At 38.9% G+C, this 16,899-nt stretch overlaps 1 protein-coding gene across 1 annotated transcript in view; it reads left to right on the top strand.

Moving 5' to 3' along the window:
* Window positions 1–16,899, top strand: part of MARCH5 (membrane-associated ring finger (C3HC4) 5) — a 63,139-nt gene that overhangs the window by 26,083 nt on the left and 20,157 nt on the right. The gene's annotated exons all lie outside the window — the stretch shown is intronic.

The following is a 16,899-nucleotide window of genomic DNA, read 5'->3' as shown; positions in this document are numbered from 1 at the left end:
TCTTTTTTAATCCAGTCAGCCAGTTTGTGTCTTTTGATTGGGGAATTTAAGTCTTTTACATTAAGAGTTGTTATTGAAATGTGCTGTTTTAATCCTAGCATTTTATTGATTTTTGTTTGGATGTCTTAAGTATCTTTTGTTCCTTTCTTTCTGATTTACTGTTTTTTTTCTGTATTAGTTGGTTCCTTGGGTTGTAGATAGCCTTTTTGTTTGTTTGTTTTCTCTTCGTGGATGCCATTTTTATTGTACTAGTGGGTTTTGATTTTTCTTGGGTTTTTATGGCAGTGGTAGTTGTTTTTCAGCTACCAAACCGAGTACTCCCTTGAGAATTTCTTGTAAGGGTGGTTGTGTGGTAGTGAACTCCCGCAGTTTTTGTTTGTCTGAGAAATGTACTATTTGCCCTTCGTTTCAGAAGGATAGCCTTGCAGGGTAGAGTGTTCTTGGCTGGCAATCTCTGTCTTTTAGTATTTTGAATACATCATCCCATTCCTTTCTGACTTTTAGGATTCGTGATGAAAGTCTGATGTTAGTCTGATTGGGGCTCCCTTATAGGTGATTTGACTCTTCTCTCTTGCAGCTTTTAAGATTCTCTCTTTGTCTTTGAGTTTTGCCAATTTGACTATAACATGTCTTGGAGTAGACCTTTTTGGGTTGAATACGTTTGGGGATCTTTGAGCTTCCTGAATCTGAAGATCTGTGTCTTTTCCAATAACTGGGAAGTTTTCTGCCACTATTTTGTTGAATATGTTGTCAATGTAATCTCCTTTTTCCTCCCCTTCTGGAATACCCATGACTCAGATATTTGAGCGCTTAAGGTTTTCTGACATCTCTCTTAGATTTTCTTCAATGCTTTAATTCTTTTTTTTTTTTTTTGTCTGTTATTTCAAACAGCCCATCTTCGAGGTCAGAAGTTCTGTCTTCTACTTCTGCAAGCCTGCTGGTTAAACTCTCTGTTGTGTTTTTTATTTTGTTGAATGAATTCTTCAGCTCGGCAAGCTCTGCTACATTCTTTTTCAGGGTATTGATTTTCTTGTACATTTCTTCTTTCAGATCCTGCATACTTTTCCTTGTTTTATCATGTTGTCTAGCTGAGTTTTCTTGTATCTCATTCAGTTTCCTTAGAATTATCACTCGAAATTCTTTGTCAGACATTTCAAGGGCTTCTTGTTCTATAGGATGTAGAGCTTGAGAGTTATTACCCTTTGGTGGCGTACTTTCTTGATTTTTCATATTTCTGGTATCTTTCCTATGGTGTTTAGTCACTGTGGCAGGGGGATTCACAGTCCACTGGTTTGACACTATTGTCTGGCTAGGATGCTGCTAGGGCTGCCAATTTGGTATGGCTACCTCAGTGTCTGCTCAGTTGGCCACTAGTGCCTTGTGTGTGTGGTTGCCTCAGGTCTTGGGCCTCTCTGGGAGCCACCTCTCTGGTCAGCATGCACTTGGCTGGGTTGGGGATGGAGGCGGGTGGCCGCGGTGAGGCCTACCTGCTGGGTCACGTGCCGGCACCGCAGGGCGTGTGGTCTCTGCGGAGCTTCCGCCTCCCCTGCTAGACATCTCCCTGCTTTGCGCTCACTCAGCCGGGCTGCTGGATTACACGCCCCCAATAGTATTTCTTCATAATTTTTTATTTCTGTAAGATTGGCAGTAATGTCCCGTCTTTCACTTATGATTTTAGTAATTTGAATCCTCTCTTTTTTTTCTTGGTCAGTCTAGCTAAAGTTTTGTCAATTTTGTTGATCCCCCCTCCCCCCACCCAAGAATGAATCAGTGAACTTTTGGTTTTACTGAATTTGTTTTTCCTTCTTTACATTCTCTATTTCATTTTCTCCCACTCTTGTCCTCATTATTTCCTTCCTTCTGCTTGGTTTGGTTTAGTAAGCTTTTCTTTTTCTAGTTTCTTAAGGTGGAAGACTAGGTTGTTGATTTGAGATCTTTTTGTGTGTGTGTGTTATTTTTATTTATTTATTTATTTATTTTGAAGATGACCAGTAAGGGGATCTTAACCCTTGGCTTGGTGTCGACAGCACCATGCTCAGCCAGTGAGCCAACCGGCCATCCCCATATAGGATCCGAACCCGCGGCCTTGGTGTTATCAGCACCACACTCTCCCGAGTGAGCCATGGGCCAGCCCTGTTTTTTTTTTTCTTTTTTTTTGTTATTTTTAAATAGACTTTACTTTTGGCTCTCTCAGCTCTCTCTGCTTCCACAATCTTGCAATGTGAGATTCCTGGGTCATTGTTGCCACCACCAGATGGACTTTGGACTTCCCAGCCTCAGAAACTGAGGATACAATGAGAAAGTGGCCATCTGCAAACCAGGAATGTAGTCCTTACCAGACACAACACATCTGCTTGTGCCTCAGTCTTGGACTTCCCAGCCTCCAGAACTGTGATTAGATTATGAGGACTGTGCCCTTGTGAATGGATTGATCTATTTATGGAGTAATGGGCGTGCTTCTGATGGCTTTGCAAGGAGAGCAAGTGAGAAGCTTAGCTCTTTCTTGCTCAGCCCATTCTTGCCATGTGACATCCTGGTTGCCACAGGACCCTGTAGAGAGTTCTCCAGTTCTCCCTCAGAAGAAAGCCCTCACCAAATGTGCCCCCCTGACTGTGGACTTCCCAGCCTCCAAAACTATACAGAAAGAAAAACAGCAAGACTGAATTTTGGAGACTAGCCTAAACCCAGCTGTGTTACCTGGGTTACCTGGAAATTAACAAATAAACAACAGACAAACAAAATCCTGGGTTGGGCCTCAGGTCTGTTCATCAGACTCTCAGCCCAGGAATCTGTATGTGTGATAAGTGCCTCACATAATTCACAAGCATCCTGCTCAGCATCAGGATGGAAGAGGACTGGAAACTGGAAACCTCCAAAACTAGAGGAAATCGCAGCGAAGTCCCAGGGTCCTGGTCCTGGGCAAGGACGTGCCTCCTGGTTTTCACTTACTTCTTCATCTCTCAAATCCTGGTTAATTGCTTGGACTTCCTGCTCTGTTTCCTGCTTTCATAAAAGCCTACGTTTTAGGGCCGGCCCGTGGCTCACTCGGGAGAGTGCGGTGCTGATAACACCAAGGCCACCCTTGACTTGGTGTTGTCAGCACCACACTCAGCGCCTTGGTGTTATCAGCACCGCACTCTCCCGAGTGAGCCACGGGCCGGCCCTAAAACGTAGGCTTTTATACCCTTGACTTGGTGTTGTCAGCACCACACTCAGCGCCTTGGTGTTATCAGCACCGCACTCTCCCGAGTGAGCCACGGGCCGGCCCTAAAACGTAGGCTTTTATCTGAGTGTGGTGCTGACAACACCAAGTCAAGGGTTAAGATCCCCTTACCGGTCATCTTTTAAAAAAAAAAAAAAAAACCCTACGTTTTAAAAATTATTAAAACTTCAATCAGTTCAAAAAACAAAAAACCAAAAAAAAAAAATAGACTTTACTTTTTAGAGCATTTCACAGCAAAGTTGAGCAGAAAGTACAGTCTCCATATAACCCCCTGCCGTACACACACATAGCCCCCCCCACTGTGAACATCCTATGCCAGTGATACATTTGTTATAATTGATGAACCTGCAGTGACACATCATTACCACCCAAAGTCCATAGTTTACATTAGGGTTTACTCTTGGTGTTCTACATTCTGTGGGTTTTGACAAATATATAATGAAATGTATCCACCATTATTGCAGCATACAGAATAGTTTTACTGCCCTAAAAATCCTCTGTGCTCCATCTCTTCATCCCTCCCTCCCCCAACCCCGGGCCACCACTCGTCTTTTTACCGTTTCCATAGTTTTTTTTTCCCCAGAATGCCATATAGTTGGAATCATTCAGTATGTAGACTTTTCAGATTGGCTTCTTTCACTCAATAATATGCATTTAAGTTTTCTCCATGTCTTTTTGTGGCTTGATAGCTCATTTCTTTTTTCCTGCTGAATAATATTCCATAGTTTGGATGTACCACAGTTTATATATTCATTCACCTAGTGAAGGACATCTTTGTTGCTTCCAAGTTTTGGCAGTTATGAACAAAGCTGCTGTAAACATTCATGTGCAAGATTTTGTGTGGACATAAGTTTTCAACTCATTTAGGTAAATACCAAGGAGCATGATTGCTGGATTGTATGATAAGTTTTGTAAGAAACTTTAAAACTATCTTCTAAAGTGGCTGTACCATGTACCATTTTGCACTCCCACTGATGATGAATGAGAGTTCCTGTTACTCCACATCATTGTCAGCTTTTGGTGTTGCCAGTGTTTTGGATTTTGGCCACTCTAATAGGTATGTAGTGGTATCTCATTGTTTTAATTTGCAATTCTCTAATGACATGTAATGATGAGCATCTTTTCACATGATTGTTTACCATCTGTATATCTTCTTTGGTGAGGTACCCAAGTCTTTTGCTCAGTTTTTAAATTGAGGTGACAGTTTTCTTATTGATGACTTTTAAGAGTTCTTTGGATAACAGTCCTTTATCAGATAACTCTTTTGCAAATCTTTTTTTTTTTTTTTTGACTGGTAAGGGGATCGTAACCCTTGGCTTGGTGTTGTCCGCACCATGCTCAGCCAGTGAGTGCACTGGCCATCCCTATATAGGATCCGAACCCGCGGCCTCAGCGCTACCAGCGCACCGCACTCTCCTGAGTGAGCCACGGGGCCGGCCCTGCAAATCTTTTCTAGTTTGTAGCATGTTTGCTCATTCTGTTGATCTTCCTTATTTTTTTTTTCCCCTGACAACTGGGTGGTACAAGGGATCCGAACCCTTGACCTTAGTGTTATGACACTGTGCTCTAACCAAGTGAGCTAACCAGCTAGCCCCTTTTCTTATTTTTTTTATTTTGGGGGGGCAGCTGGCTGGTACAGTGATTTGAACCCTTGACCTTGGCATTACAGCACCACTCTCTAACCAACTAAGCTAACCAGCCAGCCCTACAATATTATTTTATTAATAACATTAATGGTGATATCAATAGTTACCATTTGCTAATAGGCCCCTACTATATGCCAGGCACTTTGTTGGTCACTTTGCCTGTATTGTTTAAGCTTCTCAGACGCTCTATACAGTAGATATTGCCCTTCCAGCAAATAACTGGAGGAGCCAGAATTATAAATTGCTCAATTTCTTGTTAATGTCAGTCAGTGTTTCAGCTCCCAGGCTACATGAATAAGAAGTAGTTTCAAATGCCATTAGAACTAATAGGGATAATGTAGATTTGAATGAATTTGAGGAACTGTTAATAGGGCTGGCTGGTTAGCTCAGTTGGTTAGAGTGGTGCCTTATAACACCAGGGTCACAGGTTTGGATCCCCGTACTGGCTAGCCGCCAAAAAAAAAAAAAAAATTAAACATATGATGTGTAAATAACACAGATTTTCTGTGAGTTGAAGCTACTGGAATTGAAAAAGAAATATAGCCAAAAAGCAAAATGATGGCTAGGTGCTTTCACTAACAAATGCTCTACTCTCTTTCTTCTCTCAATATTTTCTCTGCTCGAAATGGAAAGGAACAGCAAATACATGAAAGAGAAGATGCAACAACTGCAATATCTCATAAGCAGGTTTTTTTTTTTATCTCTTTTAATGTTAATTTTGCTTTATATAATTTCCCCCAGGTAATACGTTGACATGGTCAAAAATTCAAAGATACTAGATACAGTAGGGTATTCAGTGCAAAGTCTTTCTTCCATGTCTGCCGGTCATGGTGCCAAAAAAGGTTCCTTATCCGGAGGCAACCATTGTTATAAATTTCTGGTGTTTCATTCCAGGGTGTTTCTTTTTTTCTTCTCTTTCTGTCTCTTATTCTCTCTTTCCTTCTCATCTGTACACACACACACAAAATCCACAAACGTGAGGGTAGAGTTAAGGGAAACAAGGGATAAGGAGCTACCTAAGTATTGACAACTGTGGGAACCCATTACCACTCCTAGGCCTGAAAATACATGAGAAGGGAGCTGTTAACGGGAGCTATAGCAGAGGGAGAGAGGACCTGTGGCCTTAGATGGAGAAATGCAAACTGCCTACAGTGAGCAACCAGAGGAGAACTCCCTTATTTTTATTACCCTCTGATTTTTCTGGCCACTCCTCTCATTTGAACACATCAGAAGCTAGAGGGCAAGGTTGCCTAGAAGATGCGAATTGTTTGGTCAGTCTCCCAGTGCACAGAGCAGGGTAGAAAAAGATAAGGAGTACACTTGGAGATGGAAACAAAATGTCTGGGGCGGGCCCGGTAGCGCACTGCTACAGGGCACCGCTTGGGAGCGCAGCGGCGCTCCCGCCGAGGGTTCGGATCCCACATACAGACCGGTTCCCGCTCGCTGGCTGAGCGAGGTGCGGGTGCAACACCGAGGGTTGCGATCCTGTTGCCGGTCCGGGTCCGGTACGGGCGCGACACTGAGGGTTGCGATCCGTTGCCGGTCATGAAAAAAGACAAAAAGGAAAAAAAAAAAAAATGTCCACACTGAGGGTTGCGATCCGTTGCCAGTCATGAAAAAAGACAAAAAGGAAAAAAAAAAAATGTCCGGCACAATTAGGATATATGTAGATATATTCTAGACTAGGTTTTCTTAGCAATATATTATAGATACCATCTCATAGTAGCATATAAAGAACTTTTTAAAAATATATAGCTGTGTAGCATTCCATTGTTTATACATAGATGGATGGTTATTTATACAACCAGTCTCCTATTGGTGGACATGTAGGCTGTTTCCAGTCTTACTATTATAAACAGTGCTGTTGTAAACAACTTTGTGTGAAATAATTTTATGTACTTGTGCAAATACGCCTTTAAGATAAATGACTAGAAGTGGAATTGCTGAGTCGTAGGTATGTGCGTTTATAACATTGATAGATATCATCAAATTGGCTTTTGTAGAGATTTTTCCTGTTTAATCTCCAACAATGTATTGGAGTACCCACTTTCCTATTGCTTTTGCCAACATGCTGCTATCAATGTACAGAATTATATCTGCTGCCTTAGCATTGATCAAAGCTCAGCAGAATACTCATTGAGGTTTTTTTTTTTTTTCTCTTTTATTGTGAAGTATTTCATTTGTGGAAAAGGAATATATCATAATTACATATGAGGAATAAAGACTAATAAGCCATCACCCATTTATGTACCACCCAGATTTAGAAATAAAATATCCCAGTGAGTATTAAGTAATAACTATTTTACCCATAATAATGCTTTTTTGTTTTAAACTTGTGTATAATATGGACATGAGAGTAAAGTGATAACATAGCTACACCAACTTTTTTAAAATCAATTTTTTATTTGGAATAATTTTTGATTTACAGAAAAATTGCAAAGATAGTACAGAGAGTTCCCATATATTCCACATCCAGTTTCCTCTAATATTAACATATTAATTAGTATGGTGCATTTGTTATAATTAATGAACTAATATCAGTACATTATTATATATTAACTAAAGTTCATACTTTATTTAGATATCCTTAGTTTTTACCTAATATCTTTATTTTGTTACAGGATTCCAACCAAGATACATTATATTTAGTCATGTTTCCTTAACGCTCCTCTTAGTTGTGACAGTTTCTCAGGCTTTCCTTGTTTTTGATGACCTTGACAGCTTTGAGGAGTACTGTATTAGCCAGAGAGATGGAATCAATAGGATATGTTATAAATATATGAGAGGGGAATTAGTTCACACAATAGGATTGTGAAGAGGAGTCCCACAATAGGCTGCCTGCAAACTGGATGCCGGAGTGGCTCAGTCCAAGTCCTAAGGTCTCAGAATCAGGGAAGCCTATGATGTTCTTCGTGTGCTGAAGTCTCTCAAGTTCTAGTGTCCATGAACAGGAGAGCAGAGTATATCCCAACTCCAGCTGATAGAGAGTTTCATCTTTTTTCTTCATTTTTGTTCTCTCTGGTCCCCAGCAGATTGGATGGTTGCCGCCCATATTGAGGGTGGATCTTTCCCGCCCAGTCCACTCAGGTTCTCATGCTAATCTCTTCTGGAAACACCCTCGTGGGCACATCTAAAAAGATAGCTTTACCAGGTTTCTCAATGTTCCTTAATCTAATCAAGTTGACTAGAATTAACCATCACACGTATGCCCTTTGTCAACTTGGTGTCCATACTTGTCTCCTTAAGCCATACCTAATGTTCAAGTGGGACAATGACATAATAGTTCCGTAGGGCTGGCCCGGTGGTGCACTGCTACAGTGTGCCGCTTGGGAGCGTGGTGGCGCTCCCGCCGAGGGTTCGGATCCCACATGCAGACCGGTTCCCGCTCACTGGCTGAGCGAGGTGCGGCCGTAGCACCGAGGGTTGCGATCCCATTGCCGGTCCCGGTCCGGTACGGGCGCGACACTGAGGGTTGCGATCCGTTGCCGGACAGGAAAAAGACAAAAAGGAAAAAAAAAAAAATCTGCCTGTCCAGCATACAAGCAAAAACATGTTAATCCCTTTCCCAGAAGAGAAGGTAAAGTCCTTAGATGATATTTACTCTTCTCCTGATATCCCATAACTTAAATGCAAATACTATAGTGTAAAGTTAACAATATTTAAATACTGATAAAAGTCAGTAAGTCTCATGGTACATGATAAAGAATAAGAGGAACAAAACAAAGATAATTTCTTAATATGTGTACAGTATATGTACGTAGAGATATTCTTAATAGGGAGGACAATTACAGTCCCTCTTTCTCTGACTGGTCATGTGGTCAACGTTGGTATACCTTCCATCCTATCCACCTAGTTATTAAAGTCCTCTGCTGAGGTCACCTTTTGGTGGGCATTCACATGGAACAATTCATATCTTCACATCCTTTGCCCACTCAGAGAGGTCTATCCACATACCTCTTCCCTGAATTTCCTTCTCATCAATTTTCTTTTTTTTGACCAGTAAGGGGATCGCAACCCTCAGCACGGTGTGGTCCGCATCATGCTCAGCCAGTGAGCGCACCGGCCATCCCTATATAGGATCCGAACTCGTGGCCTTGGCTCTCCCAGCACCGTACTCTCCCGAGTGAGCCACAGGGCCAGCCCCTCACCAATTTTCCAATCTTGTTCCTTCCAAGTCCCTGACCATCTGGCCAAACCATTGGCTAGTCCATGAGTCATTATATAAGCGCACATCTGTAGAGCATAACTAGAAACTTTTAGGTCATCTATGCTGAGCTTGAACTGAGAATTCACATTCCTGAGCTCTTCCTTTTCTTTCCTCACTTTGTCCAGTGATGCTAGGAGCAACTAACCAATGTCATTATATTCCTTGGATTTCCATAAATATTCAAAAGTATTACGTATAGAGTCACTGAATCCCTTGCCTTTTACAACTGGTGAATCAGGAATATCAAATGGATTTATTTGGCATATCTCTTTAAACAGTTCACACCATGGGCTGTCAGTGCTGTCTGTATTATTAGAAGTTGAGCTGGGCTGACCCCGTGGCGCACTCGGGAGAGTGCGGCGCTCTCACTGCGGGTTCGGCTCCTAATAGGGATGGCCGGTGTGCTCGCTGGCTGAGCGTGGTGCGGGCGACACCAAGCCAAGGGTTGCGATCCCTTACCGGTCAAAAAAAGGAAAAAAAAAAAAAAAAAAGAAGTTGACCTGTTAGCTTTTTTAAGTCTAAAGCTCTGAAACCAATTGAAGAAATTCATCTTTAAGGTTTTGTTTCTCTAGAACTACTCCTGGTACCAAAATCAGTATTAGTCAGGGTTCTCCAGAAAGACCGAACCAATGGGATATGTTTATAAATATGCGAGAGGGGATTTATTAAGGGAATTGGTTCACACGATTGTGAAGGGGAGTCTGGTGCATTTGTTATAATTAATGAACTAGTATTATATTAGTCCGTTTTGTGTTGCTCTAACAGAATTACCTAAGACTGGGTAATTTATATGGAAAAGAGGTTTATTTGGCTTACGATTCTGGGACAGCTGCATCTGGCACGGGCCTCAGGCTTCTCATGGCGGAAAGTGGCAGGCAGCCAGCGGGTACAAGCAGATCACATGGCGAGAGGAAGCAAGAGAGAGAATGCAAGGTGTCAGGGTCTTTTTAAACAACTTGCTTTCGCAGGAACTAATAGAGCGAGAACTCTCTCATTACTTCCCCACCCCTTCATGAGGGATCCACTCCCATGACTCAATCAGTTTCCAACACTGCCACATTGGGGATCAAATTTCCACATGAGTTTTGGAGGGGACAACACATCCAAACTCCATCAAGTACCTTACTATTAATCAAAATTCATACTTCATTCAGATTTCCTTAGTTTTTACCTAATGTCTTTATTCTGTTCTAGAGTTCCATCAAAGATACCACATTACATTTAGTCATGTCTCCTTATACTCCTCTTGGCTATGACAGTTTCTCAGACTTTCCTTGTTTTTGATGATCTTGACAGCTATGGGGAGTACTGATCAGGTGTTTTATAGAATGTCCCTCAATTAGGATTTGTCTCATATTTTTTTCATTATCTATTTGGGGTTATGAGTTTTGGGGAGGAAGACCACAGAGGTGAAGTGCCATTTTCATCACATCATATCAAAGGTGTCACTGGTGATATTGACCTTGATCATTTGGCTGATACAGTGATCATGAGATTTCTCTTCTGTAAAGTTACTTTTTTTTTAACCCCTCTATGCCAACTTTTTGATGATGTTGTTGCATTTGACCTGTTTATCTCTTCTCATACTTTTATTTTCAGTTCATCTGGGTTTTCTACATTTATTGTTTATACTGATATGATTGAACTTTTTCCATCAGATTTTGTGTATTATATTTGTCCTACTTTTTCCTCTCTTTCTTCCCTTTTCTGTACCATCTTCTGAAGTATTTTTCTCCCACACACTGTTGTCCTCTGTACTAGTTTTTAAGTTTCATGCCTTATTTCCTTCAAATATTGCTTCTTCCCTATTCTCTAAATTCTTACCTGCTAGAACTCCGATTAGAATTAAATTAGACATTTTCATTTTATTTGTCATGATAAAATATCACATTTTTTTATGGATTTGTTACTGTTCACACCTAGAGTGCTTAGCTCCCTTTCATTTCATGTAAAACTGATGTTTAGATCTCTTTGGTGAGGTCACTGTATGATTTTTTTTGCAAGAGAATTTAATAGATGGGTCTGTGTGCTTATTGTGTACAACATGAGACGTATATTTGTCTTTTTATAAGACTGATCAGTGGATACAGGTGTTATCAGCCTGATGTATCCAGTAAAGTTTTCTATTTGCTTCCACTAATGATTTTAGCAGAGATTTATAATTTATCCGGCATTGCCTCTAGATCCATTATTTCATTAGGTAAAACAAAACAATGACATTCTAATTCTTTCATTCTTTCTGCATTTATTGGCATAGAATATTTGGGTAAAGGTGAACCAGAAAGAGATTACTGAGTCAAAGGGTGAATTGCACATAGAATTTTGCTAGATATTTGCCAAATTCCCCTGCATAGGTGCTGTACCATTTGAATACCCAGCTGCAATATACGAGCATGCCTATTTCCTCCCGCCTTGCCAGTAGAATGTGTTGGTGAATTAAGATTTTAGCCCATCCGTTAGGAAAGAAAAGATAATCTCATTGTAATTTTAATTTATATTTTTTTATAAACGAAGTAGTTAACCCATTTTAAAGTAAGTAAGAATGCTGTAGATTTAAAAAGGCTACTATAAGGTAAATATTAAATATATTTTCCGCAAACGTAAAAGAAATTTTTTTCATGGCTTCAATTTTATGGGGATTTTACATTTTTGATTATTGTATTCCAAGCTATCTGTTACTCCCTAAAAATAGATCTGCATTGTTTTCTTCTTAATCACATGGCCCTCTATCACTCACACAAATAAAACCTGTTTCTTTTCTTCTTCTGTCATAAAATATATTGTTGGCTTATTTTACTACCTGAGAACCAAATACAGACTTGAAAATTCAAGTACCTCCTTATATTAATAAGAATTTCTATTAATATTTATACTAGGCCTTCAGAGAAACATTTATTTTTACTTTGCTTTCTAAGTTCCTATGTATGATCAAAATAAAGAAAGAATTTAAAAACATAAATCCTATTTCATAGTGATTTAATCTTTGAATTCTCTTTGTTGTCAAAGTTTATAGTTAGAGGTTACTTTGCTTTCTAAGTTCCTATGTATGATCAAAATAAAGAAAGAATTTAAAAACATAAATCTATTTCATAGTGATTTAATCTTTGAATTCTCTTTGTTGTCAAAGTTTATAGTTAGAGGGCCAGCCTGTGGCTCACTCGGGAGAGTGCGGTGCTGATAACACCAAGGCCACGGGTTCGGATCCCATATAGGGATGGCCAGTTTGCTCACTGGGTGAGCGTGGTGCTGACAACACCAAGTCACGGGTTAAGATCCCCTTACTGGTCATCTTTAAAAAAAAAAAAAAAATAGTTTATAGGTAGAGAACTCATTAGGTATTCTTTAGCCCTTATATGTCTACCCTCTCATGAGGCAAATGACTAGGATACCTTCAAAATAAGGATTTCTCGTGTTTACTGCTAGATCACATCTGGTCTCACTCCCTAAGATTTAAAAATAGATTAGTTTTAAGAAATATCTTTCAGCAGTGTGAAGCTTTCTGGGTGCACACTATCTTCTCATATAATGGGAAAAGGTAAACAGTAACGTCAGGTTGACTTTGTTAGGGTTATGGGTACCTGAATTTTATAACCATTTGTTATTCTCTAAAATGCAGTTTTTCTTATTAATAAAAATAATTATATATTCATCATGAAAATTTTGAAAAATATAGGTATCTTTTAAAGAAAAAAAATTTGTTATACAGTTATCTGGCATATGTTAATATGTGCATAATTAGTGCTGCCAGCTGTTTTTATGTATTAATTAATGATAATTGGTGGTGGTGGTGATTTCATCACACCTTAAAGAATTTTTTCAACAAACTCTGTCTTTTCCAGTTAGAAGGGTCGACTGAAGCATGCCCTGTTTGGTTTTGCCTTGATTCACTTATATGAGTATATTTTGTTCTCCACTTAGAATTGGCCTCCCTTTTCACATCACAGACTTCAAGTCCACGTTAAGATTCATTTATTTAAAATAAATAAATAGATAAATAAAGCAATTTTTAAAAACTTTTTATATCCTTACCCTCTCTATAATCTTTACCTAAAATTTCCTTAACATTTATCTGTATGGTTTATACCATACTATCATGCATTTGTTAATTTCGCTGAAAAGATTTCCAGCTATTTAACGTATATTAACTGTTTGTCCCTAAACAGATTGTAGGTTCCTTGTTGGCAGTGGCTAGTCTGTCAGATGTTATGTCCATTTATTTTAATGCATAGTAAAATACTGTGTGTACAATAGGTGCTTAATAAGTACTTAGTAGTTGGCATTGTAGCTCACAAGTAATCTATAGGCTATTCTATTCTTGTAAAAATAAATTTAAGCATTCCCTTGGCACAAACTATGTAATCATAAAGAACTACTATAATAATCTTTAATTATTAATCATGGTAATATGATATATAGATAATAGTATATATAACTATATACTATTTACGTGGAATCTTCAAAAAGTTCATAGAAGGATTCATATTACCTTTTAATTTTATTTTTCCACGAACTTTTTGAAGTACCCTTGTGTATATATATAGTACTCATTTGCTTTGACCCTGTATCTTTTATTCTTCAGGGTTATTTGGGGTTTTCTTTTGTTTTTTTCTGGGCTTTTTTTTTTCTTTTTGGCTAATTATTATTAGTTTGGTTATCTATAAAATTGTCTAAGAATATATCCCTTATTTTCACTTTACAATCTAATGATAACTTCTTGATGTTACACAAAGTAACTTACAGCTTGAGATTGTAGAATATATGTTTCTACATAAAAGTAAAATGTCAGCCTACAAGCAGAGCAATCAAGCAGAGATGAAACTTACCTTAAGCTTGTTATAGGCTTAGACCTAGCTCCCAAAGTCTAGTGTTTAAAACAGCAGTGAATGCTAGAGAAAGTTAAAACTCTTTATTGTCCCCTCAGGATTTCCACATATTTTTAACTCTTAATCAGGTTGTTGTTATGGTATTATTTAATGTCTTCAATAAAATTCACATTTGTTGACTTGGGACCATATAATTAAAACTTTTTTTTTTTAAGATCATTTTAACAACAGATCAAGTCAGATACTTGCCACAGAGTTCTCCGGCTAGGTCCTGTGCCATTATATTCCAGTGCCCTGTAGAACAGGCCAAAGTGCCTCAGTATACTACCAAGTACTAATTGCTGAGATAGCTGTGGCCTAGAGGGTCCTTGAGAGTGATGCCAATCATCATCAAAAAGCATTTTTTAAGCACCTATTTGTACATGGTTCTATCCTAGGCACTGTACAAAACAAGTTAAACAGACATGGCCCCTGCCCCCTGGGAGTTTTCAGTCTCAGATGATGCTGACATGGACAGACATAAAGGATATTGAGACAACTGAACAAACATTGAACAAGAACATAAAGTACTAACATTATGCACAAGCAAAGGGGTAAGTGTATTTTATGGAGTAGTATGTAAAGGAAGCCTCATGGGACATGTACAGGGTGGGGTAGAGAAATTACTCAACGTCTGTCAAGTTAGGTTAGTTTTCACTGGGAAGTTAGGTTTTCATACAGACTTGATCAAAATAAGGACAGATCATTCCATACATAGAGTGCAACAAAAAGATTCGCAGCAGGGAGAGAAGTTTAGAACAATATAGTTGGATTCTTGATATCCTCAAGAATCTGCAATTCTGGTTGGCTCTGAAAGTGAGGGGATGGTGTTTTAACATAGCAAGTTGGCATTTGAGTTGGGTCTAGGTCAAAACCAGTTCAATGCAAAGCAAAAAGCAAACAAAGAAAACCCGGGAACTAGAGTGGCTCTACAAGCCGTTTATTTTGCTTGTTAAATTTCTTTTATAAACCATTGACCACTTAATAAAAACCTTGGAGTTCATGGGAGCTTTTATCTTCTCAGGAACTTATACAAGGTTATCTTGTGTAGCATCTATATATGCTCATTGAATCAGTTCTTTGTTAGAAACTTTAGCACTCTGACAAAGTGTAGAAATTATGTTTCTTAAGAATTAGTCTTAGGTGTTTTTTTTTTGTTTTTTTTTAAAAGATGACCGGTAAGGGGATCTTAACCCTTGACTTGGTGTTGTCAGCACCACGCTCAGCCAGTGAGCGAACTGGCCATCCCTATATGGGGTCCGAACCCGTGGCCTTGGTGTTATCAGCACTGCACTCTCCCAAGTGAGCCACAGGCTGGCCCCGAGTCTTAGGTGTTTTTAAGGATACCTTTTTATCCCACAGAAAGGTGCTGGGAGATCTGGATTTTATCGTAAGCATTGCCAGCAGATGTTGAACACTAAGTATTACCTACCTGCCCTTCAATCATTGACTTCTTAGCTTCCAAGGGTACCTTTAACAACCATGCATTCATAGACTTGAATTTGTTTTGTTTTGCTTTGTTTTGTTTTTTAAAGATGACCGGTAAGGGGATCTCAACCCTTGGCTTGGTGTTGTCAGCACCATGCTCAGCCAGTGAGCTAACCAGCCATCCCTATATAGGATCCGAACCCGTGGCCTTGGTGTTAGCACCACACTCTCCTGAGTGAACCACGGGCCGGCCATAAGACTTGAATTTGAATCACAACAGCAGCAAGTCTACTTCTGCAGTATCTGCCAGATAAAACCAATTACTTCTTTTTCAATAGAATAAACTTATGAGTTTCCCCAATAGTTCTCAGCTCACATTTTGATGTCACTCAAATTTGAAATGTGAAAACTTGAATCTACCCAAAATATTATTGTATAGTTGTTCTCTTTACAAAAGCCTTCTTTATTGTACAAAAGAATTCACAATAGACTTCCTTTTAATTGCAAGCTTTCCTAGTGCCCTTTAAATTACTAGATTTTCAAAACTTACATTTATACAAAACTTCTTCAATTCATTGTGTAAATACAGTACTGTTGAAAATGTAAGTTGTGTGGCCACTTAGCCATTAAAAAGTCAATAATGCCTTTTTAAAATATTGAGATTTTTATGCCCTTATGTAATATATTTAACTTGTGAAGTACATTTATTCTTGCTAGTATTTCTCCATTAGAATTGAGGTTTTCGGGCCGGCCCGTGGCTCACTTGGGAGAGTGCAGTGCTGATAACACCAAGGCCACAGGTTCGGATCCTCTATAGGGATGGCTGGTTGGCTCACTGGCTGAGCATGGTGCTGACAACACAAAGCCAAGGATTGAGATCCCCTTACCGGTCATCTTTTAAAAAAAAAAAAAAGGAATTGAGGTTTTCAAGGAGTAGGATCTTGCCTTTCCCCAATTCCCATAACTTTTTGTATTGTAATTTGACAATAAGAAGAATCTAGAGACAGTTGTATTTTCCTAAGATTATGACCCAAGTCATGGGATAGTAGCACATAAGCTTCCTAATAGGAAGAGTATGATTTAGGTACTGTCATTCATAAAATTTCAGTGATTGTTCTTACTCACCAAAATGCTTGCCTAGATAACCTTTAGTTCTTAGAAATACCTCCCCTTGGTGATAGTTTATTATTTTAATAGTATGTTTAACATGAGGCCTTTATCCTTCCTTTTAAATATTAACCTAATCTTAGAGTAGTCTATCTGAAAGAGACTTGTGAGATTTAGGCAATGTAAACTTAAGACAAAAGTCAGGACAGAATTTTGCCAGAAAAACTAGAATTAGGTGTTATAAAATGCAAACCTGTATCTTTATTTTATCTGGCACATCTTTTGCATATCACCAAGGGATGAGTAGAAAATTGCCAAAAGGAAGCATAAAGATTTATTTTTTCTTATACAGAAGAAGTCACACCCAGTGATTCAGGACAAAAATTGAATTCATTATGTTAGAAATTTCTGAGATCTTCTGAGGAA

Source organism: Galeopterus variegatus, unplaced genomic scaffold, assembly GCF_000696425.1.
Source record: "Galeopterus variegatus unplaced genomic scaffold, G_variegatus-3.0.2 Scaffold2402, whole genome shotgun sequence".
Lineage (NCBI taxonomy): Eukaryota > Metazoa > Chordata > Mammalia > Dermoptera > Cynocephalidae > Galeopterus > Galeopterus variegatus.
The sequence above is the reverse complement of the archived record's forward strand: the minus strand, read 5'-3'. Positions and strand labels throughout refer to the sequence as shown.